Below are 26,099 nucleotides of genomic sequence, written 5' to 3' on the forward strand. Positions count from 1 at the left end.
CATGTTTACGATGTGTGAGCTCAAGCCCATTCTCCCATCTACTCCCCACTCTTTGTGTTGTCATTCATATCCTTCTAGTCCTCTTAAGTTGTAAATAGATGAGCCACAAATTGGGAAAGGTGAGAAGTACACTGAAAGAGAGTGGGAAGCTCATTGCTGTTGTAAACTTTACTTGATGTCAATACTAAATTTGCTTCATCTAATGATCTGCAGGAGAATATGCATAAAGAGGAAAGGAAGGTTGTGTTAATGATGGTAATTCTTGTACTTGAGTTCGTGGGGACCAGCAGCTTCCATGGAGACCCTCTTGTCCATGCTGGCCACTCTTCCCGTACTCCCTGCGACCTCCGGCCCTCTCCCTCTCGGCCCCATGACTGCTGCTTCCTCCCTAGCACAACGGAGTGAGCTTCTAATCAGCTTCTCAAAGGCCGAGTGTTTTGACCTCAGCATCTTTTCTTTCTCCCAAAGTTGAATGACAAGCATTTCTCTGCACCATCTGCTTCACCTGACTTCTTAAACGAGCAAATGAGACAAAATGTCAACAATTGTGTTAACAATTGGTGAATCTGAATAAAAGTTACATAGGAGCTGTTTGTATTTCTTGCAAGTTTTTTGTAAGCATGAGGTTACCTCAAAATAAATTTTTTTAAAAATGTTCTCACTTGTAGGACTTCTGTCCACAAAGTACTCTTAGAATGTGGAAAAAGTGGATTTTTTAAATTTAAAAGTTATATAATTTGAGAAACACATCGATAAATCCTTCACTGTGCCACAGAATTGATCATCAGATAGACTGACTTTTTTTTTTTTTATCCTACATCAACAGCGGCAAATGATGGACTTATTTTTAAAACCCCAATTATTTCACTCTCCAGTTTGGAACTTTCTGCCAGCTCCTGAATACCATGTTCGGAGTGCCCAGTCTCGCCTACAAGGCCCTCTGTGACATGGTCCTCGGCCAGTCCCACAACTGTGATTCTTGGCATACGTTAACCTGCTCTCCCCAAATAAATGGGACATGTCTTGAGAGTGTAGATTATGCTTCATTTCAGTCCCATTCCATTCTTACACAATGTTTGGCACACCTTACTGATCCATCAGTCAATCAGTAAGCAATGACTGAGTCTCACTCAGCATGATCACACTCTGACTTCAGGACAGATGGAGTCAAGCACCTTGATCCTATTGGAAAATAAGCACTTTTTGTGCACATTTTGACACTCATATGACACAGAGAAAGGTCCCCTATGAGTAAATTCTGCTAAGAAACAAGATTGGAAGTTGAACTTTATATCTGAAAGTTTCTAGTCCACTTCTAATAAATCTGTGTGCCTGTTTAGAGGGCCATGCTTTTGGAATTGCACTACAGAATAAATGAAGTTTGGTGAGCATATAGTTTAGCCTCTGGAACAACAGTTTCAGTCATGGTTATAAAGGAATGGAAGTGCTAACTATCCTTTGTACACAAAAAAAGACTTGACCTGCAATTCTTTTGTTTTCTAAGTGGGGGAATGTTCAGAGAAACAGTCACATCCATGTACCTCTTTCCCCTTGTGATCAGTCAAGTGTATTTGCTGGCCAGTTTGTCTGAACTAGGCCTGGGGACAAGCACCACTGAACAGAGAGAAGGAAGGTGGCTGCTAGAACAATCAGATTGCTGTCCTGCGCTTTGTGCACCAGACCCTGTCACATCCCCTGGACACTAGACTAGTATGTGGTATGTGACTCTGTGATGAGAATGAACACATAATTCTGTGTCCCAGCTTCATTGCTGAGGTCCATAATGAGCCAGTATAATTAAGCACCATTTGCCTGGTTAGTTAGTTCAGGTGTCTAAATCTGTCACCATAAAGTATGTGATGTTAAACATGTTTGGATTAGAACCTTCTGGAGCCAATGCCAATGCAGACAGCTATATTAATCACATGGGAGGTTATCTTATTTGAGATTTTCTATGTACCTCTGAGTTACAGTGTTTCATCCATCAAGGGCTTGCTGAAGACATCTGTAAACTTTGATTTATTGCACTGTTCCTGGTACAGAATTAGATAGCATTATACTCAAATATATTGGCTTAATTGACAGGTAGAGATTTAATCCCATTAATTATCTAGCCTGCTTGAAATCTTCCATTAACCCCTTGCTGAATCGGCTGGATTCAGAAGAGGTATCTCAGCACCTATTTTGGGCACAGGTAAATCCATCATTACCCTTCTTCCAAAAGTTTATTCTCCCCAGCCCCAAATCACGAGCGAACATGAATACCCATGAGACAAGTGTGTTGTCTAGACCGTCTCTTCTCTGACTGCACACAGCCTACCTTTTAGGTTCGCGGTCAGGGTCCCTCCTGGCTTTGGGTTTTGTATGTGAGCATTTGATGAGATAACACGTGTGAAAGTTGTTCATTCACTTATTTATTCAGCACACTTTTATTGAGCACTTACTTTGTTCAGGAACTTTGCTGGGCTGGAGAAAACAAAAATATATGTAAAGACAGTTGAGACCCTCAAGAAACTTACATTATATAGGACACTCATGAGTGAAAATGATCTTTGCCATTACAGTAATGCATGTTAGTAGGTTACCCATACCAGAAGACATAGGTGCAGTTAAAATTTCTCCCTCTAAAATTAGTACTATGAAGTGCCATGTGTTGCCTTGTGAATGGATGTCATGTGATGTGGTACACTTCTCCCAAATTTCTCAGTATTTCTTTCCTCTTTGGAGCAGAGGGGCTATCAGAGAAAATCATCCTCCAATCTTATGGGTTTCACACAAGTGGGAGAGCTTCTGCAACCAAATTTTTGTGGCACAGTCTGAGAAAGATCCCCCAAAATGTCATTTAGACTCAATACTTATCAATTTTATCAAAAGCTCTGAGCTCCCCTATCAATCTTTCCATTAAATTATTAATAAAAATATAAAATTATATCAGTGCTCTTGCTGACATTGGGGGATTACATTATTTATGCTTCTCCTTCAAGAGTTGAGGGGCAATGCTGTTCAGATATGAGTGCATGGATGGGCAGAATGGGGGAGAGAGGAGGATTCCTCTGCTCCTCCACCACATTGCCACCTCTGACCACTTTTTGCTCGTTTTACTAGAGACTCCTCTCCAAGGATTGACTGATCAGAATATAAGACATCCTTTAAGCCACATAGTAACAGAAATTAGGATATCTGCCAGTAACTTGGGCTCCACTCTCCTTCTTATTCTTGGGGGGCCTAACCAACCATCAATAAAGTGAAAATCTGAAGAAAAGTGGTCAAGCTTGATTCCTTCTCCCACTGCAAGCACCTAGGCTTGCCACAGCCTCTACAGAAAAGGAAGTAGACAGAGAACTCTGGAAACACACTCTATAAATTCTGTATTTAAGGAAAGTCAATCTGCTGGATGTGTTGCAAGTTCTTATATAGTGCCTGCCACTTAATAGATGCTCACAAAACATTTTTGAACAAATCACTGAGTAGGATAATGTGAATTTGCATCTGATAATCTTTTTCTCTCATAATCAAAACAGCCTGGTGGTTTTGAATCCCAGCAGCACAGCAAAATTGCTTTGTGGCCTTGGACAAATTATTTAGCCCCTTTGAGATTAGTTCTGTTATTTATAAAATAGAGATGATGATGATGATGATACTGTTGTTGGGAGAATCAAATGAGATAAAGTATGTAAAGCCTTCTGATAAATAATCATCATAATAATGGTAAGAAAACTTCATATCTCTCCACACCCTCTTTCCATAGTTAATGAGTTTGACTGGGGCACTTTTTGGTTACTTGCTTCAAAGTTCCTAATAACAGCGGAACACGTGTCATATTGGCCATTGTGAGCTTCCCCAAACCCTTTTGTTACTAGAGTTTTCTGCCATCAGTCATCTGGTAAACCAAGACATCTTCTAGCTTTCCTCTGATGAAAGAAGTCCAGGAATGAGATTAAGTCTTGTTTTTTCAATGTTTATTATTATTTTTGAGTAGGCAATACATTGGGTCAAATATCAAGATTAATAAAAAGTTGTGCTCACTCTCATGCCTGTCTCCACCCACCCCAATCCTAAGCTTTTGTCCCTCACTGGTAATCATTTTTATTGCTTTTTATATACTCAGTTTTTTTCCTTTCCATATACAAAAGGTAGTATACTTTATATCGTGCTCTAAACCTTGATTTTATCATCCAGCAATATATCCTAGAGCTCCTTCCATATTAGAACATACAGAGTTTCTGGATTTTTTTCTTGTAACAGCTGAATGGGATTCCACTGTGCAGATGTACCATGGTTTAATTAACCAATACCCTATCGGAAACACTTATGCTCTTTCCAATCTTCCACTATTATAAACAATACCGCAATAAATAATTTCATACTTAAGTATCTCATGTGTGTACAGATAATAGGGAAAATAAATTCTCAGAAGTGATTTTGCTGGCCCAAGAGGTAAATGTACTTACCATGTTGATAGATATGGTTAATTTGGTCCCCATATGAATTCTACCATTTTCCACTCCCAGCAGCAGTGTCTAAGAGCATGAAACAAGTGTGTTTAAAGCAATTTAACAAAAGATAAATGAGGATAAATAATGAAAGTTAGCAGAACCATAGACAAGGGGCATTGGCACGTTGTAGGTTAAAATTGCATTGTGTGTCAGAAGTGGAAAAGTTTCGCGTTGGTTGTACTGAAGGTGAGGGTATGAGATTTGCAGCCCAAGCAGCCTTTGTAACACTTTCTCTAACAGCAACAGCAGCTTACCTGTGTTTGGCACCTCACAGCCTACAAAATGCTTTGTGTATATTAGCTCAGTTGATCTTCAGAACATCACGTGAAGTATGTGAGGGAAATAGAATTATTTGTCCTTACAGAAAGGTCAAATGACTTGTCCTACGAGAAACAGATGGATCCTCGCAGTGCTGGGACTTAAGCTTCAGTCTTCCGACTCCAGACGCTGGGCTCTTGCTTGGAACCTGGGTGGAAGCTAAATATTCCTACCACCCAACAGGCCACCCTCCCCTGCCACCCTCCTACATCTCTCATCCATCTACTCACTCACTGTTGTTCCCACTTCTCATGTCATTTTTTCCTTAACCCCCAACTCTCTTAAGGGTGGTGAAGCAGACTCTTCGACACCCAGGTGTCATGCCCTCAGCCCACCTCTGATTTCAGCTGCAGCTATGCTGAACAGCTTTGATACACCCTGAAGGGACAGCTCCCACTGCAAGCACTGGCCACATCTCTTCACTTTCCTGGCTCAGGGCATCTTCTAGAACCACAGGATCTCATCCAGCCTGGATGTGTACATGGGGGAGTATGGAAGCTCTGTGGGAAATCAACCAGTGGAACACAGGAGTCAGAGGATAAATGCCCCAGCTGCCATTTTTGGAGAGGAAATCCAAGGAGCATTCTACAAGGTTCCTTAGAGAAGAACCTAATGAGATCAAGCCCCAGATTGCCACAGCTGTAATGAGCTCCATGACACACCCCCGTTGGCCTTTCCTCCTTCCACATCTCACTCTCTTTCTGCCTGCTCCCTTCTGCTTCCTGGGATCTCCTCCTCAAAGACCATCCACACAGAAGTCCTGGTCCCAGCTCTGCTTTCAGGGCAATTCCAACCAAGGAAGCAAGGAAAGTGGGTTTATGTCTCAGGACATGTCAGTACATAGAGGTAAATAATCAGGTAAGTTTCTGCAGGTGGGAGATCTGGGAAGGGAGAAGTAGAAGCTGTAAGCCGTCCTGGGGCAGTGGAGAAGCCTAACTGGGAGTCAGGTAAATTGAGCTATTCTAGGTTTTGCCCCAAATTATGGGATCTTGGGCAAGTCACTTCCCCTCTCTGGACTTCAGTCTCCTCATATGTAGACTGGAGATAATGAATGGTCCCTGCTGCCTCGTAGCGTTGTTAGAAGTGTTTGTGTCCCATTTAACCTCCGTGGGGCACTCAAGATTCTCTCTTTCCAACGCCTACCCCACCCACACTTTGGGGACAACAACTGATTGAGACCAAAACTCACTCTTGGAACCTGAGTTAGAGGGAGGAATTCTTAGGAGGAGGATCAAAATGTTAAAATTCTTATTCTCTAAGTGAAGTTCCTTCTTCTTAGTATTGTCTTGTCTTAGAACTGTTCTCACCTTGGAATTTTTTGGTTATTCTTTTTTAAGATGGCCTCAGTCTCTTCCCCTCCCTCAGGTACCTGGTGCAGTAAGATCTGGGGCTGCCGCTACTGGAAAAGACCCTGACTTAAGGAGCCTCAGAGGACCAGGCCAGTGTCCCATGGAGGAGAGGCATCTAGTGGGTGGCTGCTCCAGTCTCTAGGAAGAGGGGCTCTGAGTGCTGCAACTCAGATGGCCAAGACCACGGTTTGTGCCTTAGGGAAAGGGGACAGGAGCACCCTTCACCTGGCTCCAAACTAGGCCTAAAGCTTGGGGTACAAATGGAATCACTAACAGTCATTCCCGTCCCAGCGAGCTCGCCATGGAGGAAGACCACATGGAGAAGGGTTAATGCAGTCACTGTGCTCATCACAGACAAGCATCTCCTGCAAGGGAGCCCCCAAGAGTGAAAGTGTCCTCAGGGACTTGGAGTCCCAGTTCCTCGTCTTTCTCTAGGAGACTCAACTAGCAGTGACAGCCCAATGAGATAAAGTGTAACGGGGTCTGTGAAGTGGTGTATATATTAGTATGGGACAAAAATGAGGAATTGATAGACAGCAGAGCTTCCTGCCCTTTCTCCTTTCTCCCAGAGCTTTGCTCAAGTTCCCACACCTGTGAAGCCTGCCAGGGGAAAGCCCTGGTTGCATCTTGAGCCACAGAAGTTTGTGAATGATCCTCAATTTTTAATATCTGAATGTAGAGTTCACTCTCTCCTGCCGGGCCCATGACTTCTGGAGTGGGAGGGGACAGGAGGGTGTTTCAGCCCGAGGGCCAGGAAGTGTGCATGGCCCCCACCCAGGCTGAGCAGCAGCTGATGGACTGGCAGGGTTGTGGGCATCAGAGCTAGGCTGGAGCTTGACTTGTCCACAAGATTTTGGGGAGTTTCTCCAAAATCTGAGTCTGCCCATGAGAGTATGGAATACGTGCATGTCATTCATCATGTCTATTACGGTGGGGAGAGAGAGCATTGAGAACTACTGTCTTGGGAAAGGCTCTCCGACATGGAGTCTTTCCTGTTTGGCTGGTTTGAATCCCAGCGGCTGTAGCGCTGTGTTAGGGTTCAACGAAGGCTGCAAGTTTGGGAGAGTTTGTTCCTCTCTCAGTACTAGGTCCAGGGAGAGCTGTCCAGGTGGGGGACGCAGCTCTGTTTCATGCAGTTTCTTCCGCCTTGCTGCATCACCATCTCCTGGGGTGTTGGGTCTGGAGAGCTGAAGCTGCTGCACCCACACTGCAGTTGGCAGAAATTTAGATAAAGTAATTTTCCTTTAAATAACTGCCACAAATTTGGGGGGACAACTTGCAGTCTGCCACTCCCACCCCAGCCAATTATTCCCTACTCCCACTCCTTTGTAATTTCATGCAGAGCCAATGCCATTGGTTCAGGAATAGCAGGAACCCAGAGCACCAGGGCTGGATATATTATTGTAAATGCAGAGCGCAGCATTCGTGGTGCCCAGCTGTTCTCAACGTGCCAGCGAGGACAGAATATAAAGCATAGACTTAAAATTCAGGACAGAGACACACGATTGATGTAAGGACTGTTGTATTGGAGGTGTTAAAACATGCAAGCTGGGACATTGAAAAAAAGACCGTGGAATCATCCTTCCTGCAGGCTTCTTCAGAACGTCATTGTTACTAATCATTTCCACCTGAAAACCAGAAGCTGGGCAAGGTGACCCCGTGGGCTCCTTCCAGATTTATGATTTTTATTATTCTGGTCCCTAACAGGCTTGTCATCCCCCTCAAACCAAAAAAAAAAAAAAATCAACTTAAAAATAATCTATGTAAAAAGAAATGCTACCTGAGGGAAAAAATAAATTTTTAGGTAATTCCACTTTCATGTTAAGAGCTCTTCTTCCTTTTATTTTTCTGACTTAGACTATTTGCATAGAAACGTAATCACAGTTCATCCGCTTGTGCCATTTCTCTTTGTGTTTGTGTTCTTGTCTGCTCTGTGACATGACAATCAGTCGCTGTGGAGATGACTGCATGTGTCCAGAAGAGAGAATTTCATAATTTCAGGTGCAGGATGACTTACTCCATCCTTGCTTGCTACTTTCTGTGATAGTTTGGGCTCTTTTGCTGCTCTTGTAGGCGTGAAAGATATCTCATTGAAAGGAATTCTTCAGATTAAAATGTTTGAAGATTATTTCATTCTTTTCTTATTCTCAATTCATGGAGATGGTACCCACCTAAAGTCACTGTCACTTTACAGTTATGGCAATAGGAGAATATCTCCTGGTTTTCAGTTTTGCAGAAAAAAAAAAAGCCCCCATGCATTCATGAACAAAAACATTCGTTTCCCCAGGATAGTGAGTTACCTGACATCTGGCAGGATCCTAGAAGGTAACTGATATTCCAGAGCTCTGGGTTGACCTCTGTCTCTCTCAAAATATATTTCTCAAGCAGCTGAAATTTCGTAGTTAAACATTCCTTGCTTGGTCACCTGCTAAGTGGCAAAAGCTTCCTTTGGATCCCCTACCCTAACCCAATTACCTGGAAAATATACAGGGATCAGGGGTTCTAGTGAGTGGGCTGGGGAGGGAAACACATGAGACACAGAAACAGAGAGAAAGGAGCAGCTGGGGATACCACAACCAACGTCTCCCTCTTAGACTTTTCCCTGAAGGCAAGAAGAACGTATGGCAGAAGCTGGTGGTGGCCCGCCCATATCTCCTCTGCCCACCTGGAGGTCACCTAGAACTTTTGGGGAAGTTCCCGTAGACGGTGATGGCAATTACCTCCAGCACCTGTTTCTGTCTGTGTGAAGGTTTCCTCTGGCCTCATACCAGGAGCATAGTCAGCTGATCTGTGGCACAGCTAGAAGTGTCAGGGAGTTAAAGCCCCATGAACAACCTTCAGACCAGTAAGAGATGGAGCTGATGACTCAAAACCTCGGCTTCCTCATGCCTCAGTGGAGCAATCCTGTGGTTTGCTCCTCAAGCTTCTCAGAGGACCCCAGTGGGACTGAGTCCTTGTTGCCTGTGGTGACAACCTTCTTGCCCACTCACCCCTGGTTGGCTTTCCCCCTCCCATCTCACTGTCCCACCTGCTCACCTTTCTTCCTGGGATCACCTTCCCTTCCCCTAAAAACTGCTTGTACCCAATTCCTTACTCAAGGCGTGCTTCCAAGGGAAAAACCAAGATGGCATCTCTTCTCAAAACAATAACAACCACATCTCCCACCACGGAACCCATCACCCTAAATCAATTTCTCCTAAGTCCCTACAGGGAAGCCTTAAGTCACACTCTTTCCCTAGCTGTTCCCTGACACTGTCTTCTACATCTGTCATAGCAGTCTTCCCCTCCCTGGGAAGTTTTAGAGCCTTTCTCCCTGCCTGAGTCCTTCGAGACCCATGAGCCCAGTCCTTGACACTTCTGACAAACAAAGTGATCTGCCAACATCGTAATCTCCTGGTGGAGTCACATCATCTGCTTTCCTCATGGCCATTCTCACTGTTTAATTGCCTCATTAAGTACAAGTCCGAGCCAATGATCTCATCAGAAGATACAAAAATGGGCCGGGCGTGGTGGCTCACACCTGTAATCCTAGCACTCTGGGAGGCCAAGGAGGGAGGATCGTTTGAGCTCAGGAGTTCAAGACCAACCTGAGCAAGAGTGAGATCCCATCCCTACTAAAAATAGAAATAAATTAGCTGGACAACTAAAAACATATAGGAAAAAATTAGCTGGGCATGGTGGCGCATGCCTATAGTTCCGGCTACGAAGGAGGCTGAGGCAGAAGGATTGCTTGAGCCCAGGAGTTTGAGGTTGCTGTGAGCTAGGCTGACACCACAGCATTCTAGCCCAGACAACAAAGTAAGACTCTGTCTCAAAAAAAAAAAAAAAAGATGCAAATATGAAATTCACCCTTGAGTTAACCTGATGACTGATGGTTTCCCATATACCACAAATGACACATTAGAAGCAAAAACACCTGCACAGATATAACATGATTAAAATGAGGGAGACCATGATGGGGTGGGGTGGGGGTGCAGGACACTCTTGGATGAAGCAGTGGTAGTTCTTATTTTCTATCTTCATGAAAAATTGTAAATTTTACACTCTTGCAGAACAAATAGAATCATGACTTATGCTTCACAATTTATGCAGTTGATTTCTTGGATTTTTGACAGTTCTATCATGTTTCCAATAAATATCTTTTCCTTCTCTAGGAAGTTGGTCATATGGTGTTTGGAGTGTTTGGTTTGGGGAGCCCTAATTATTTTCCTTTCTTCAATTCCAAGGCAATTACCCCCTAAATTATTTATTTGGCGCTTAGCAGAAGCTACATTGCATGTTTAATTCCTCTTTCTACCTACAAAAGCCCAGCATACCCAGCCAGGCATCTTGCCTTGTACTTCTACCAGGAGCTGATAATTGCCAGTCTTCTAAAAATAGAAAAATAATTTTTCCTTGATATTGATGAGGATGTTTACATCTTTCTGAAATATATTCTAAATTCCCCTGCCTTCTTCCAGAGAGGAGCCAGCAGCACTGGATGGCAGGGATTGTGCTATGCAGTATTACAGTTCTGTGCTGAGTTTAGAGTTCCTGCCTTCTTCTTCAGTTGTCAGGCTGCTGGGCAGCTCTTCTGCTCCCGCAGCAAGCCCCTCGGATGCCTGCCGCTTCCACACTACAAGACCCCTTCCAGTGCCTTGATTAGAATCTGCTCCAAGCTAGAAATCCAACATCCCAGAAGGGATTTAACTCTGAGTACAGAAGGCGCCAAGTGTCTGCCCTTCACTCAGTGCTCAGAGATCATTTCCAGATTGGGGGCTGTGTCAGGGGCAGAAAACCAACATCCCTACATATGCAGGGTTTGGGCAGGCCTGGGCAGTGCCCTGTCACTGTTAAATGATGCAGAGAAAAGAATCGTTGACACGTGAAAGCCAGCGTGAAAACTTTGTGTGCACTGCTGTGACTCACGAAACATCACTCCCAGCTCTGGTTTTCCATAATTCCAGAGCTGGAAAAAACAAGGCAACTGACTCAGAATCCAGAAATACCTATTGAGCAACATCAGCTTTGCCCACACAGGAAAACCTTCCTCCTCTCTACTAGTTAGCTTTGCTTTGGCCCATGGCCAGAAAACCTCATCCTTCACAGGCAACTTCAGATGGCCACCCTGAGTCCGCCAGGGACACTAACTGCAAACCTGTTTCCTACTAGAGGTGATACAGTAGCACTGAAGTTCATATTCCGCTTTTTTTAGTGAATGCAAAATGCATTTTTAAAACGTTTTCTATCTCTTTCTTTTCTGCAAATTAATTATATTGGTTAATACAGGCAACTTGCCATTGCACAAAAAAAGAGAGCTCTAACTGAACAGCTGATCTTGTTTGTAATACGAGGTCTTGGGAAATTTGAGCCAGATCATTAGTGAGCATTGGAATTCTCAGTTTCAATGGAGTCGGTCATCACAACACTTCATACACCCATCCCCTCCTGCAGTACCACGACCCCAGTAGAAAGCTTGCTCTGGCTGAAAGAGAACCAAGAAGTAGCTTTGGTTCTACTTTGATGGAAAATCCCAGAGAAGTTCATTTTCATGGATATACAGGTGTTGCACATGCCCAGTCAGAAACAACCTGACAAGTTCATGCTGCAGGTGTGCCAATAGTGGGCATCAGTGGAAAGTTGCTGCAGCTGAGTGGAGTCAGCTCCAAGTCAGCAACGGCCCAGCCCAGGAGAACCGTGGAAAACAACAATGAAACCAGCAGTTCTTGGAGAAATATGCATCAGTTTATTGGTAGCCTGAAAAGATAGATGTTTTTCATCTGTAGCACAAACAGGTATTTGTGAATTCAATGTTCACATTGAATGATGTGTCCATATCTGCTGAATATCTGCCCCTCTGCTTCAGTCCATGAATGGGAGTCAGGCTCTGATCGCACAAGAGTTCATGGGTGGTCATAGTCATTGAAATATTTTTTATTCCAAATAATATTTTTGAAGGTAAGAGAAATGTATGTTCATTATATAAAATTACAAAATACTAAAAAATGTAAGATAAAAACTAGAATGTAATTCGCACTTGCACACAGACACACCACCTGCCAGAAGTAAGATCTTGCCTTTTTCACTTATAGCATAAACACCTTGCTTTGTCTTTTAAAAAAATCTCTGGTGACTTTACATCAATAGCTGCTTAAGCAATAGTTCATTTTAGGCATGTACTATAATTGATTTGATATTCCTCTTGTCACTGAAAATTTTGAATAGTCCCAAATATTTGTTTATGTAAATAATGCTTTGATAAATATCTTACTGCCTGAAGCTCTGTTTGCCTTTTCTCCTTAGGAAAATTCCCAGAACGGGTACTGGTGACGATGATCACAGAACCACATAATATTACAAACCTGGATATAAAGCTGGCTGTTATTATCTCAACACACCTTCTCAATCAGGGAAATTTCCCTCCCGTTCAGTATAGTTACCACCAATCCTAATAATTATAATAATCATCATTATGGTATTACCTTTATGTGGCCTCTCACCTGGGACCCTAATCGTATCACATCACACCCCTGCCAACCATCAGGTGCTCATTAGGGCTGGAGGCTTTACTTACATTCATTTTTTCTCACCACCTCCCTGCCAAGGATCTGGGGTTATTCCCATTTTATAGATGTCTCAGAAAGATTAAAACAATTCACCGATTCCTCCACTGTTATCAGAATAAAGTTCAAGCCTTCACATGGCTTGCAAGACCACATGTGAGCTCACCTCATCTTACTCCGTCTCATCGCTTGCTATTCTAACCTTGAACTTCATGCTTTCGCAACATTACACAACTTGCCATTTCCTGAACATACAGGATGGTCTCCAGGACTTGGTATATGCTGTTCCCCCTGCCAGGATCTTTCTCTTCACCACCAACCCCCAGCTTCATCTGCTTGACTCCTGCTGATCTCTCCAGTTTCCGCTTTGATATTATTTTCTCAGGAAGTATCTGGGAAGTCTGACCACTGCACTGCACCCACTCCAAGAGCGGGCCACCTGCCCCTCCTAATGCTCCCACTGCCTTCTGGAATGCTCTCCCTGTCATTCATCACTCCTGGTGTGGTTGGCCGTCGTCCCCATTAGGAACTAAGCTCCTTGCGGGCAGAGACTGTCAGGCTAACTGTATCCTGTGTGCCTTTTGCAGGTCTGGCGTATGGTAAACAGGGAACAGGTATTTGTTGAATGAACAGAACACAGCCTATGTTTACAGAATGTGCTTCGCTGCTCAGAATGGAATGAACCAGAGAAAGGACCCAAGAGCTGAGCACTATGGATTTATGAGGAGCTGCTATTTTCTTAAAGAAATTTTCCCGGTTAGAAATTAATACACCTCAGCGAAAATGGCAAGAAGTCCAAGCCAAATGTGTAAGGCTGCGGTTAGTGGGAAACATGGAGAGAGGAGGGAAATGTATCACAGTCGATATAAATGCTAGCATCAGGTAGGAACCCCCCATTCTCGTGGATTAGCAGTGCAGGACTGAGTGAATGATTCCTCCTTTTAGGACGAGCTCAGCCACAACGTGGAGATCAGAATCTCATCATAGCTTGGGGAGCAAAGAGAACCGCGTCCAGGGAGGGGACATCTCAGATCTGCAGGGCCCGCTTTCCAGATACAGAAGGGAAATGTCTCCACATGTTTATCCAGCACTTGTGTGTCAGTCCCCTACCGTGCTCCATTATCTTTCCCAAGGTTGAGCCACCAGATCCCAGTATGTTCTGGAATCTTCTGAGGAGACTGGCTCATGGGCACTCATCCTTCTGTGAGCGGCCAATCTCTGTTCTCACCCTTTGAGTTGATGTGTGGGGACAAATGCCTCAGGGTCAGGCAGTTTCCAGCTATGGGAAGGCATTAGAATGCAGTAGAAGAATGCAAAATTGGACACTGGAGGACCTGGATTTTAGTGCAAGTTTTGTAATTAATTTGATTGTGTCTAATTCTTTCTGGGTCTGTTTTCTCACCTGGATGTTGAGATGTTTTGGGCCAGGCCACAGCTGAGATCCCTTCCAATTCTCACATGTTTCTAATTCTACGCACTTGTAGAATTACAGTGTCCTGTGCTTATTTGGAATTGTTTACTATAAAACATTATTTCAATCTGGAGGGAAATTTAGGGGGGAGAAAAGACAACCTGGAGAGGTCCCCTCATTCTTCCGTATGTATAAATGCCAAAAAAAAGGTTACTACCATGCCTAGTCAGAGATAAAAGACTTCAGGAGAGAGTTGAGACTTCAGCTGTTCCTTGTAGTAAACCATCTAGCTAAGGCCCCTGGTAAGAAATAGTCCCTGCTGCAAGTCATGGCCGAAGTATAGTCTGTGTAATAACAGTGACTGTTCCACTGGAGTCTCAGCGGCTCCGTAAGGGGGATGGGTGCTCAGTAAAGCTTGTGGCAAAAGCAGAGATGCAACAGGAAATACTGCATTTACATCCAATATACCTTTTACCACTGTACTTGGTTGTAATTCCTTATTCAGAGACTAAGTCTGTTAGCACTTTTCTCTGTGATGCCACTATTAATAATACTTTTAAAAATCACTTTCAGTCACCGTAAGTATGGCACATCTATATTTGCAAAAACGGTTGCCATTAGTTCATGAAAATGGAGTCTTAATCTCTGACTGTCCACCCTGGAGGAAGGAGGGAGGGTGCAGGGAAGCTAATCAGGCACTGAGTCAGGATTAGACCTCTGCCCTCCTGGAACTTCCCCCCCACCAGCCGTCTCCCTATCTCAGCTTCCTACTGCCACATGAGTCATCTCTTTCCTCCCTCTTCTGCTAGCTTAGCTGTCCAGTGAGCCATTGGGCTTTAATGGCTAGGAAATTTTCCATTGGTTCACCTTGTCCACCTTTCACCCTTCACCTTTCTCTCCCTCCTATGTTCACCTTTGGATTTCAGAAGGGAAAAGTAAGAAGGGGATCACAGAAATGGAGAAAGGGAAATGAGAGGGAAAAAGGGCAGGAGGGTGCTCTGGAACTGTTCATCTGGCTTGGAAGGAGATGACTGCAGTGAAACCGACGGAGGAGCATCTGTGCACCACGCCCATTGACCCTCACCCCCAGTTTCCAGCTTCAACTGTCCCCTGTGCACATGGCTGCCACAGCAGGAGTAATCCATAAATCACATAACATGACTGATTTTCTTAATTGAGTTTTTATGCTATTGAAATGAATTTAGACTTGGCCTTATTAAACAACAGGGAACTATTGCAGGTTCTTAGTAAAAAAGGAAAGCTTGAATATAGTAACTTACATTTTCTATCAACCAGAATCATGGCAGGAAACAGACGGCACATTCTAAAGGGGTGTTCACGGAAATTTCATTAAAGGGACCATGTACAGGGTGTGCACAGAGGACAGGGCAGCCAGCAAAGGATGGTGTAGGACCTCAGGGCTAGCAACCGTGGAAGAACCGTTACTGCCCAAGATCTCAAGCGGTTCCTGCAACCTGGACGGAGCTCTAGCTCCAGGAGAGAGACAGCTACCAGTCAGAAACATGGGTGTGATGGGGTGGGGTGGGGTACAAGGTGTTTTTAGATGTACGAACCTGGGTCTTTTGAGCACCAACTCTTCATTAAAGGCCCCCCCTCTCAAGCGCTCTACTACACACACACACACACACACACACACACACACACACACACACACACACACACACACACACACACCGTCTACCAGCTTGAGCTTTTCTTGATCAACTGGGCCCCCTACTGGTACTACATACTACATGAACACTCCAGTTTTTGTAGCTTAGCAACAAATTAGCTCTATTTGAACACAACTTATAGATGACGAGGGGAAAATGGAAAACCAAGCTGAGATGAGCAAGCGCACGTCAGAACTGGAGTGCATAACATGTACCTCGCAGGAGCTAGGGCAGGTGTCGGGCTGACTCTAGCCAGTCACAACTTAGAACAGTGGTTCTCAACTGGGAGCTGTTTTGCCTCTCAAGGCACATTTGGCAATATCTGGAGACATTTTTGACTGTCATGGTGGGGAAAGAGGTGCTATTGGCATCTAGTGGGTAAAGACCAGGGATGCTGCTAAGCATCCTATAGTGCACAGAACAAGAAAGAAGTTTCCGGTCAAAAATGTCAGGAGTGCCATGGTTGAGAATTCTGCCTTAGAAGAGGACAGTTTCCACCCCCCATCTCCTCCCCCAGGGATAGTCCTCAGGAGGTTGGGGCCTCCTGCTTCACTAGGACACAAGCCCCCTACACGGATCCCAGTTCTCATCAAACTTGAGACGCTGGGAGAGAGGCCAGAAGAAAAGGATAAAAATCCACAAACCTCACACATGCTAGGGTAGTTATTATAAACAAACAAAACAAAAGCAAAACAAAACACAGAAAATAAGTGTTGGCAAGGATGTGGAGAAATTGAAACCCTTGTGTATTGCTGGTGGGAGTGTAAAATGGTGCAGCCTTTGTGGATAACAGTGTGTCAGTTCCTCAAAAAACTTAAACACAGAATTACCATATGACCCAGCAATCCTGTATATACTCAAAAGAGCTGAAAGCAGGTATCAAACAGGCACTTGTACACCCATGTTCACAGCAGCACTATTCACAGTAGCTGAAAGGTGGAAACCACCCAAATATCCATCAATAGGGGAATGAATAAACAAAACGTGGCACATGCACGCGGTGGAATATTACCCAGGCTCAGTAAGTGATGAAATTCTGACACATGCTACAGCATGGATGAACCTTGAAAACATTATGCTGAATGAAATAAGCCAATCACAAAAGGACAAATATTGTATGATTCCATTTATATGAGGTGCCTAGAATAGGCAAATCCACAGAGACCGGAAGTAGAATGGGGTCACCAGGGGCTGCGGGAGGAGAGAATGGGGAGTCAGCGCTTAACAGATGCGAGAGTTTCAATTCGAGAAGATGAAATAGTTCCAGAAATGGATAGTGGTGACAGCTGCACAACATTGTGAATGTACCTAAGGCCACTAAATTGTACATTTAAAAATGGCCAAAATGGTAAATTTTATGTTATATGTATTTTACCACAAAAAAAAAAAAATCCCACGAAGCTGGGATTCTCAGGACTTTTTGACCAAACAGCAGCCAAGGTCAGCAGGGGCCCAGCCTGCCCAGGCCCTCTGACAGTGCCCCACGAAGGCCCAAGGGTGTGCTTGCCAGGACCATGTCAGGTCATGGCGTATTAGCGGAGGATTTGCCGCACATGGCCTTGATCACCTCCGGCTCGGATTGGATTTACTGGGACCAATGACAGCTGGCAGCATCTGCGGCCGCCTCTTTAGCTCACTTAAGGCACCACTTAAAAGTCTGAAATGTTCTGTGTGGAGGGAGCGCCTCTGAAGCTCTTTTGGCTTCAGTTGCAGTCAGTGGGCCTGTCTTTCTGTGGGAGAGAAGATAAGAGAAAGGGGCTGGGCCTCGGAGGAGGAATAAGAAGGTCACCAGGTCCTTCCGGCTGTCCCTGCTTCTTTGCCACACCTAGAACCTGCCAGCTCTGCTTGAGGTCAGACAAAATGACTTGACTTACTCCATTTCTCTGTGGCATCCCGAGGTCCGTTTGTGTGCGTGTGCATGTGTGTGTGCACGTGTGAGTGTGTTTATTTTACATTTTCCTTTAAGGTAGTGATCTCTGTCTTTAGAACACAGAGATGATGAGTCCAAGCTTGTGAGTTCAATTCTAATTACGAACAGCGAGTATCACACAGTGATACTAACAGTGGCAACTGTTTAGGTCACAGAGAGCACCCCTGCCTCCGCTGCCCACTGGCACAGGGAAGTCAGTAAAGGAAAACCATCCTCCCCCAGCCCTGCCCAAGCCCTCTGGGAAGCAGAAGCCTTTGCCTTTGCAAAGCAGTGAGAGGTGTGGAAGGACCTTCAGTGAGTGGTGTATGGCCGGGGTCCCCAACCTATGGTGAGTTGTATAGTTATTTCATTATATGTTACAATGTAATAATAATAGAAATAAAATGCACAATAAACGTAATGCACTTGAATCATCCCCAAACCATCCCCCCCGCCAGTCCATGGCTTACAGGAAAACAGTCTCTGGTGCCAAAAAGGTTGGGGACGGCTGGTATATGGCATATGCTGTCTTTTACCCTGAGAATGCTGCAGATCTCGGAAACAGTTAATGCTGTAGGTGGTATGAGTCACTTCCCACCAACCAAACCCTCACATGGCATGATTTCATGATTCTCTGTTTGAAGTTATGGGTGGTGTCCACTGTGTATCCCCAGGCTTTTCCCAGTGACACCTTTGGGTTTCCACTGAGGGGGCTGAGTGAAGACAGGAGCAGGCGAATGTGGTTGCTCAGTTATCGGGACTTGAGATAGCTCCACGCCCGGCTCAGTGCCTGGGGAATCCACACACCATCAGGACACCCTCCCGGCAGAGCCCCTGACCCCCGGTGCTGGAAGTACTCCAGCATTCTTCTTGGACAACCACAGAAAAGCACTTTCACTGTGGGACCGGAGGGAGGGTCAGAAAAGCCATGGATTTTCCAAAAAATTATAGGAGTAATTCATACAAGTCATACCCTTGGGTCAGGTAGCGTCCCTGCACCGTGTCTACTCGTGGAGAGTTTATGACAACGGAGAAACACCGGATCTCCTCCCAAGGCTCCTTGCTGTCCACCCTCTAAGTTGAACTTCAGTGTAATGATTCCCATCTCTGTGTTTTTGATCATGTTATTGTGCCTGGCTATGTTCTTGTCTACCCGCCACCAGGAATGATAGCAGGCGACAAGGCCAAGGTAGGAAAAGGCCGACACAGTGGAAGCAGAGAAAGAATTGCATTACAGGCGAGGAGGACGTGGAAGGACACTGCACAGGGCAGGCGCGCGCCTTCGGCCACCGGGACTCTGGGCCCCTGCGCCCTTTGTCTCCGGGCTTTGATGATTTTCGCCTAGTGGGGAAGGGCCTTGTGATTCCGGTTGTCCCGTGGGGTACGGGCCTCCGCCCCGGCTTCATTTGAACTGTCCAGTGGAGCGTTTGTCACCCTAGCGTCCCCCGGGTGACTGGGCTGTCCTGCCCCTCCGCCCCGGGCACACTTGCGCTTGGCTCCACTTGGCGAGCTCAAAAGTCCCGGAACTGTTCCTTTGTCTTTCCTACATACTCGGCTCCCTAGCCTCCCCTCCTCCTGCTCGTACCTAACTAACCTGCCTACTCTAACATTGTTACTCCTGAATATAATAGAATGCTTCTCCATCTTCACCTCTTTGTTCAGTTTCCCCAGTTTCTATCCGTCTTTACACTTGCTGTTGCTAATCCAGTTGAGTGGGGAAGGCGAGCCACCTTAAAAACGATCTTCAGGGGCTTTGGGTTTGCAATTCCAAGTTACGCCACCAGGTGGCGGTGGCACGTTGAGTTCAGCCTTCGGCGTTCTGGTTCCCAGGGAGAACTAACTTCCTGCAATGTGTTGGGCGCTGCCCTTGGGAGCCATGCCCAGGTGATCTCATTTTATCCCGCAATGACCCTAGTATTACCATCCCCATTTTACGGATGAGAAGACTGAAACTCCGAGAGGCTAAATAACCCGCTCAAGATCACACCACTACATAACAAGCTGAATTCAAGTTTTGAACCCAGATCTGGCTGCTTTAAAAGCCCACATTGTTCCCATTGAGCTTTGCTGGGAGCTGGAAGGTTTCCTGAAATGCCCCCTTACTATATGCCACCTTTTCTTCTAGGCTAATGCAACACACAGTTTGCCCTCCAATCAAAGCCCTATCTTGTTCCTGTCTGATCACACAGCTGGGCTTTGTGGGGTGGCTAGCCCTCACCCTGAGTCAACTCGTTAGCACAAACCACGAATGTCAAAGACATTCCTATTACTCAGGAAATTCCACAGTTTTAAAGGTTTCCTTCAAGAAGCTGGGACAAAGTCCAGACCTCTGTTAGTGTGAAGTTAATTCTTCACTATGCACATCTCTATGGCAAAATAGTCTCCTGGGACGGCTTGTCCTAACACTCCAAATGTCTCATAGAGCAATGGCATAACACTAAGGATAGTTCAGAAAAATCTTAACACTGCTTATATGTTGATGAACTATGCTTATAGTCAAAATAATGTGGCCAAAGTGTGAGTCTTTAGATCTGCCTCAAGCCTGGGGTAAATTTAGAGTATTTAATGGGTTAGCTCCAATTTATGCCGTAGAGGCAAACTTCCATTAATAGTATTTCTCTCAGCTAAGCTTTTGAGACTTATTGTATAAGTTTACACCCCCTTATAACCACTGGAGAACAGATATTTTATGCTCTTGCGAAGTGTCAAGACACGTGCCCTAAGGGTTAAACCAGCTGGGTAAGAGTGGTATTCTCTGGTGAAGCAGGACGAGGACCTGCAGGGACCCTCCTCACCCCAACCGTACGCAAGCTTTGGAGTACCCCTGGCACCTGAATGGATTAAAACTGTTTCTCAAAAATCTATGGGTATGTATCAAATTAGCAGCATTCTTACTGCCAAGAGAATGTGCCGGCTTTACGTTTAAGTTGTAATACTTTGGCAATTAAAGTTATTCAAAACTCTTTTAAGCTTTGGGAAACCTTAAAACTGTGAATGGAGTGTGTGTGGTGTTGTTGTTTTTAAGTAGCAACCATCGAAACTGAACAAACTTTGATGGATCTCTGAAAGCATCACTACGAAGGTGAAAAGAGGGAGGTGTAATCACCATTGGATCCATTTCCTACAATTGGGTCTATTCCCAGCTGGGTATGGTCATGATTTAAGTGGCACCTGTGAAGTGAAATAGAATCTTAAGCCCTCTAGCCAACTAAATGGACCCCCTCTTGGCCAAGGAGACCCCAGAACCTTTAAAGCTGAGTTGCCAGCAATGAGGAGAAGGGAGGTCAGACATGCCTCGTGATGCCCCGTCCCTTCTGGAGTTACTCTTTGTAACAATAAGGTACTAAATCATTAAGAGGCCTAACCAATGTACGCCTTCCATGGATTGATATGATTTTATATGTAAAATCCTATTTTATATGTAAAGTCTTGTTTCCCTAAAACATATAAAACCAAACAGTAACCCAACCAGGGCAAGACCACATGTTCAAGGCTTCTTGGGTGTGGCTCTCTGGACCGTGGTCACACATATTCAGCTCAGAATAAACCTCTTTAAATTATTTTACAGAGTTTGGAGTTTTTTCTGTTAACACCAGCATTGCAGTTCAGCTTTTTCCTCTGCCCAGTCCTCCTTCTTTTCACAGGTGTTGATCCCTAACAAACATTTGAACCCCAGACTCTATCTCAGCATCTGCTTCTAGAGAACCCAGCCTCAATGGTCCCACTACCCTCAGCCAGCAACCTAGAGGAATCCTGAAATGGCACCTCCTCTTGATAGCATTCCTGGGGGCATGAGATTTTCACTGCTGAGGTGTGCAGAGAATGCAGACTTGAATCAATCACAGAACAGAAGTGCTTTTAGATGGTCCAGTTTTGGGCACCATCCCGGACTTCTTGTGGATGGACCCAGATATTAGGGGGAAAGGCTGTGACAGATCTGAATATTTTAAATTATACTTGGTCATTTAGAACTTCATTGCAGATGGGAAAGGGGGCTCACTACCTGAGGAAAGGGATGACCCACAGTGATTCCTTACATCAAAACAACCAGGTTATGGAGCTCAACCCAACACCCCCTCCAGGGCTGTCTTACACTGGGCAGAGAGAAGGGCTCACCACACTCTGGTAGGGAGGACCTAGGAACACTCTAAGTGGGCCAGTCCAGCAAATTTCACAAAAGCTATTTGAAAAGAGTGTTGATTACATATATTTGAAGGAGGTCACAGTATTTGCCCAGAAAAATATTATGATTTATAAAGGAGTAAAAATATTGGTACAAGGAGTAAAATGTTAAGGGTCTCATCATCAGTTGATATTCTAACCTTCTTTCTCTAACTACTGACATGAATATTGAATTATTATGGAGGTACTGAACTATTCCTGGATTTAGTCAGGAGACTGAGATCAAAGATTCTGCTCTGGGTCATTTCAGAGGCTCACAGCAATTTATCTGTGCCCAATTTGGCATTTATTTCATTTTGCCTTGACTCATAATTAGTTGCTTATATATTTATCTCCTCCATGAGGCCATAAAGTCCTTGAGGATAGAGATGTTTTGATTTTTTTTGACATCTCACTCCTCCATACCCTACTCCATGCCCAGTGCTTTGTGCCCACTAGATTTGCAATAATTAGAGGAAAAGGCAACAAAGAATAAGGAAAAGTGGCAGAATAGTGAAGACTCAGGTTATAGGAAAGTGCATTGCAACTGTGCTATATACTAAAGCCTGGAATAAGTGACATGAAATTCTACCAAAGGAGCTGTAGCCACACAGTTAGGCAAATCTCTACAATGCCAACATTACTTAGCAGGGTATTGAGATCTTTCAACAGGTCTGAAGATGGTCCTGCCATTAGTTCATTTGAAACCACAAGAAGAACCTGCTCAGCTTACCTACTGAGATCACATGGTCCAACGTGGTCCTGGGACACCTGGCATGTTCTGTGGTCCTGGAAGAGAGAGAAGGGGCTGTGAAGGTGGATATATTGTAGGCAAATGTCCACGTGTTTTCCCAACTCTGACTTCCTCTGCTCAGTGGGATGTGTATGCACTTCCAGGTACCCAGAGACCAGAGGCTCCTTTGGTCTCATTCTCCCATAAAGTTCCTTCCTTTGGCCTTGCTAGCTACCGATATCCTCCTGTCCCTTTTTGACCACCAAGTTTTCTAGGGCAGAGGTAATTCCACTACTTTTTTAAGCAATAGGTGTGTTAACTTAAAATCATGAGATCTATGAATTTGGGAAGGAGAACTTTATTTCTTATCATTGGTTGCAACCTGTAGACTGGAAAGTAGAGTCTCCCACTGAGACCAAAAGCAGGCAGTTTGCCTGGGCAAGAGTGGGATAAGAGTTTTATGGTAAGTAGGCTAGCTAAATATACATATTTAATAGATTGCAACAGATTACAAGAGGATCATGAATATTTACTGGGGGTCGTTCACATTCATGGTACACAAACATACATGTTACATAGGTTCTATGTTTCCTTCGGGGTGGAGACTTAACATTAAAGAGTAGTAAAATTAGGCTCTGTATGTCAAAAGGTGAAGCAGAGAACACGAAGGAGCTTCATCTAGAGCCTCCATAACCTGGCCAGTACCAGTCCGTGGTCAGTGGTCATTTATCAGGAAGGAATGCATTGTGAAGCTGGTCAGCTGTCATGTCCAAACAGCAAAAATGGAGGGGAGTCTGGCTGCAGTGTCAGATGGTTGGTTGAAGTCAGGGAGGAGGGAGTCTTCCTTTCTCTGTTTTCCCAAGGCTGGTTCCTGTTTAACTATTAGGAGCGAGATCTGGTATCCGTTAGCAAGGAAGGGGGTGTACTGAGGTGTGACCAACAGGGAATGGCCAGTCATGGCTGGGAAACTTAGTTTTGTAAAGTTTTCCTGGGGTTTCCTAGGTCAAAAGGGGTCCATTCAGCTAGTTGGGGGGCTAAAGATTTTGTTTTATTTCTACAGGTACATCTAAACTCCAAGCTACCCTTTCCCCATTAATGTAAAAATACATATATTTCATTAGTAATACATGTTATTTGAGAAAAGAGCACATTTTTATGTAAATCATTCTAGACATCTTTTAATATGTATATTAATATTGTTGTATATGAGAAAAATATACTTTTTACTTAATAATGTATTTAAATCAACTGTCCATGTCAATAGATATACATTGCCATCTTTTTTTATGTCCACAGATAATTCTATCCTATGGATATAGCATAATTTGCTTAGCAAACCTTATTGCTGGCATGTAGACCCTTTCTAATTTTTTACTATTTTGTTCAGCCATTGCTGAAACTGTTGCTAATAGCCTAGAGGAGAAATATTAATATCTTCATGGTTCACAATTTGTTAAACACTTTCACATACATTGTATCATCAAATCCTTCTAACGACCAGGGGTGGTAGATATTTTCAGAAAGGAGAAGATTAGGAATGTTGCAACTTTGCCTAATCTGAGTGAGAAAAGTGTGTCTCATAACTAGCATTTTTAACTCTAAGAAACTTAAGCAGAACAAAAGGACAACATGGATGAAAAGATAATTTGATTAAAAATTAATATTTTGCATATTAGCAATTTTAGCCCATCGTGGGGCTATTCTGTAATCTTTATTGCATTTTTAGGGAAATCTGTCAAATTTCCGAGTTCTTTGGAGGCACTTTCAACTTTTTTACCCTTTACTTATAATTCATTCCCATCCAATGATTCCTCATCTGCCTTATTCATAGTTGGAAAATATTGGAACAAAATGTCCAGTTATGGAGGATATACTAGATCAACCTAAACATCTTGGCTTCTGTGCAAGAGTGTGGAGAATTTCCCTCTCTGCTCTGTTCATGCAGTGAGCACCCTGGAACGTGAGCTCCCAAGAAGCACTGGTCTCAGCCTCCAGTCTCACTCATCCAGGCTGGGGCAGGGGTCCATGAGCTACATGACCATGACAGTGACAGACCCCCAGCTCACAAATGCCCTTCCTCATTGGTTGATGGGGGAGCAGCCACATGGTGGCTGTATCACTAACACCAAATACTAAGTGCCACATGGTGAGGTGCTTAATAAAAAATTAAGTTGTAAAATGATAAAAAAAAAAATCCATCTCTTTACCTTTCCTAACGTCAGCTGAAGACCAAGGCAATCTTTTTTATTCTAAGTAAGATTTAATATAGTTTTCCTTCTCTCCTCTCCTCTCCCCACCCTACTGCATGCATGTGCTGCACATACACGCAGGTGTGCATACGCATTTGTGAGCCCCAGTCCTCACTTGACAAAAAGGATTTAAAATGAAAAAAGAGGGGCAAGAAGGGTAGAGAAAAAGAAACAAGCTAGCTGGATGGATGTGCCTCCAAATCTCAGGGGTACTGGCTAATGTTAGCGTAGCTTGAAGATGGCCTAATCATTTAACGAAATATAGAGAAGAGAAAGAAGCATTTGCTATTCTAAAACACCACAAGTCAGTGAATGCAAATGTGCCCTATTCAGAAAACCAAATTAAAGGAACTACTGGGAATTCTCTGCATAGTTAAGCAGAACAATTTTTTCCCCTTTAAGGGCATGTTTACCCTTCAGAAATCACATACCGTTAAGTGGGAAACCTAGAAATGCATCATTTTCAGGAAGGAGGTGTTGCATTAGCCAGGCCATGTCCTTCAAAAGAAGAAACCTGAAATCCATCATTGCCCTGGACAGCTTCTGCCATGCACTGCAGCTGCAAAGACAGAGAACAGGCTCCAGGGCCTGCCTCAACTCTGCTGAGAAATGACAGGTGTCCGGGTGGTCAGAGCCCTGCCCCTCGTCTAGCCCACAGCCACACTCCAACGTGAAGACAGTTCAGGAGATTGTAGACGAGTGAAGCGCCTTCCAAAGCCGAAGACAGGTAACAGGCAAATGAATAGTCATGGGAGAGCTTGTGGCCCAGCTCTTGAAATTTGTCACTGGGTCAATTGCAAACATTTATTCAAGATGTATATTCTTTGCTCAAATTGCTAGAGGGCCTTTTTCCCCAATTGCTCTGTCTCCATCTCCAGCCAGGCCGTGTTAGTTTCAGGTAATGGAGATGCCCTCAGCCTAGCCCAAGCCAAAAGGGGATCTGTGTGAGGATTCTGAGGCCTCATAAGGAAAAATCCCAGAGCAGGCAGTGGTGCGTCTGCCCCGCTCTGGGTCTCTGCCCCTGTGTCTGTGCCCCACTCTGTCTCCATCTCTGGGCCTGTGCCTCTCTCCACGTGGGTTTCTTATCTTGCTCTCTTTGCGTCCTCCTCTCTGCCAGGAGACTCCTTTCCACAGCTCCAGAGGGATTTGTCTTCAATGCTGCTGCAATCAGCCAAGACTGATTCATCTCTGATTCTCAGTTCCAGATTCCTAGACGATAGAAACTTGAGAACAAAAAGAACACACTGCCTGCCTTTGT

At 44.4% G+C, this 26,099-nt stretch overlaps 1 long non-coding RNA gene across 2 annotated transcripts in view; it reads right to left on the minus strand.

The window, feature by feature from the left end:
* Positions 1 to 7,244: 7,244 nt before the first annotated feature.
* Positions 7,245 to 26,099, minus strand: part of LOC123646859 — a 46,232-nt gene continuing 27,377 nt past the window's right edge. The window contains exons 1-3 of one of the 2 annotated variants that reach the window (XR_006738080.1): positions 25,273 to 25,653; positions 22,593 to 22,648; positions 7,245 to 7,370 (exon numbers count right to left, since the gene is read on the minus strand). This is a non-coding gene — a long non-coding RNA (uncharacterized LOC123646859). Of the gene's footprint in view, positions 7,371 to 22,592; positions 22,649 to 25,272; positions 25,654 to 26,099 lie in introns of those variants that run through there. The other variant, XR_006738079.1, reaches the window with a different exon arrangement.

This window comes from Lemur catta, chromosome 11, assembly GCF_020740605.2.
Source record: "Lemur catta isolate mLemCat1 chromosome 11, mLemCat1.pri, whole genome shotgun sequence".
NCBI classification, from domain to species: domain Eukaryota; kingdom Metazoa; phylum Chordata; class Mammalia; order Primates; family Lemuridae; genus Lemur; species Lemur catta.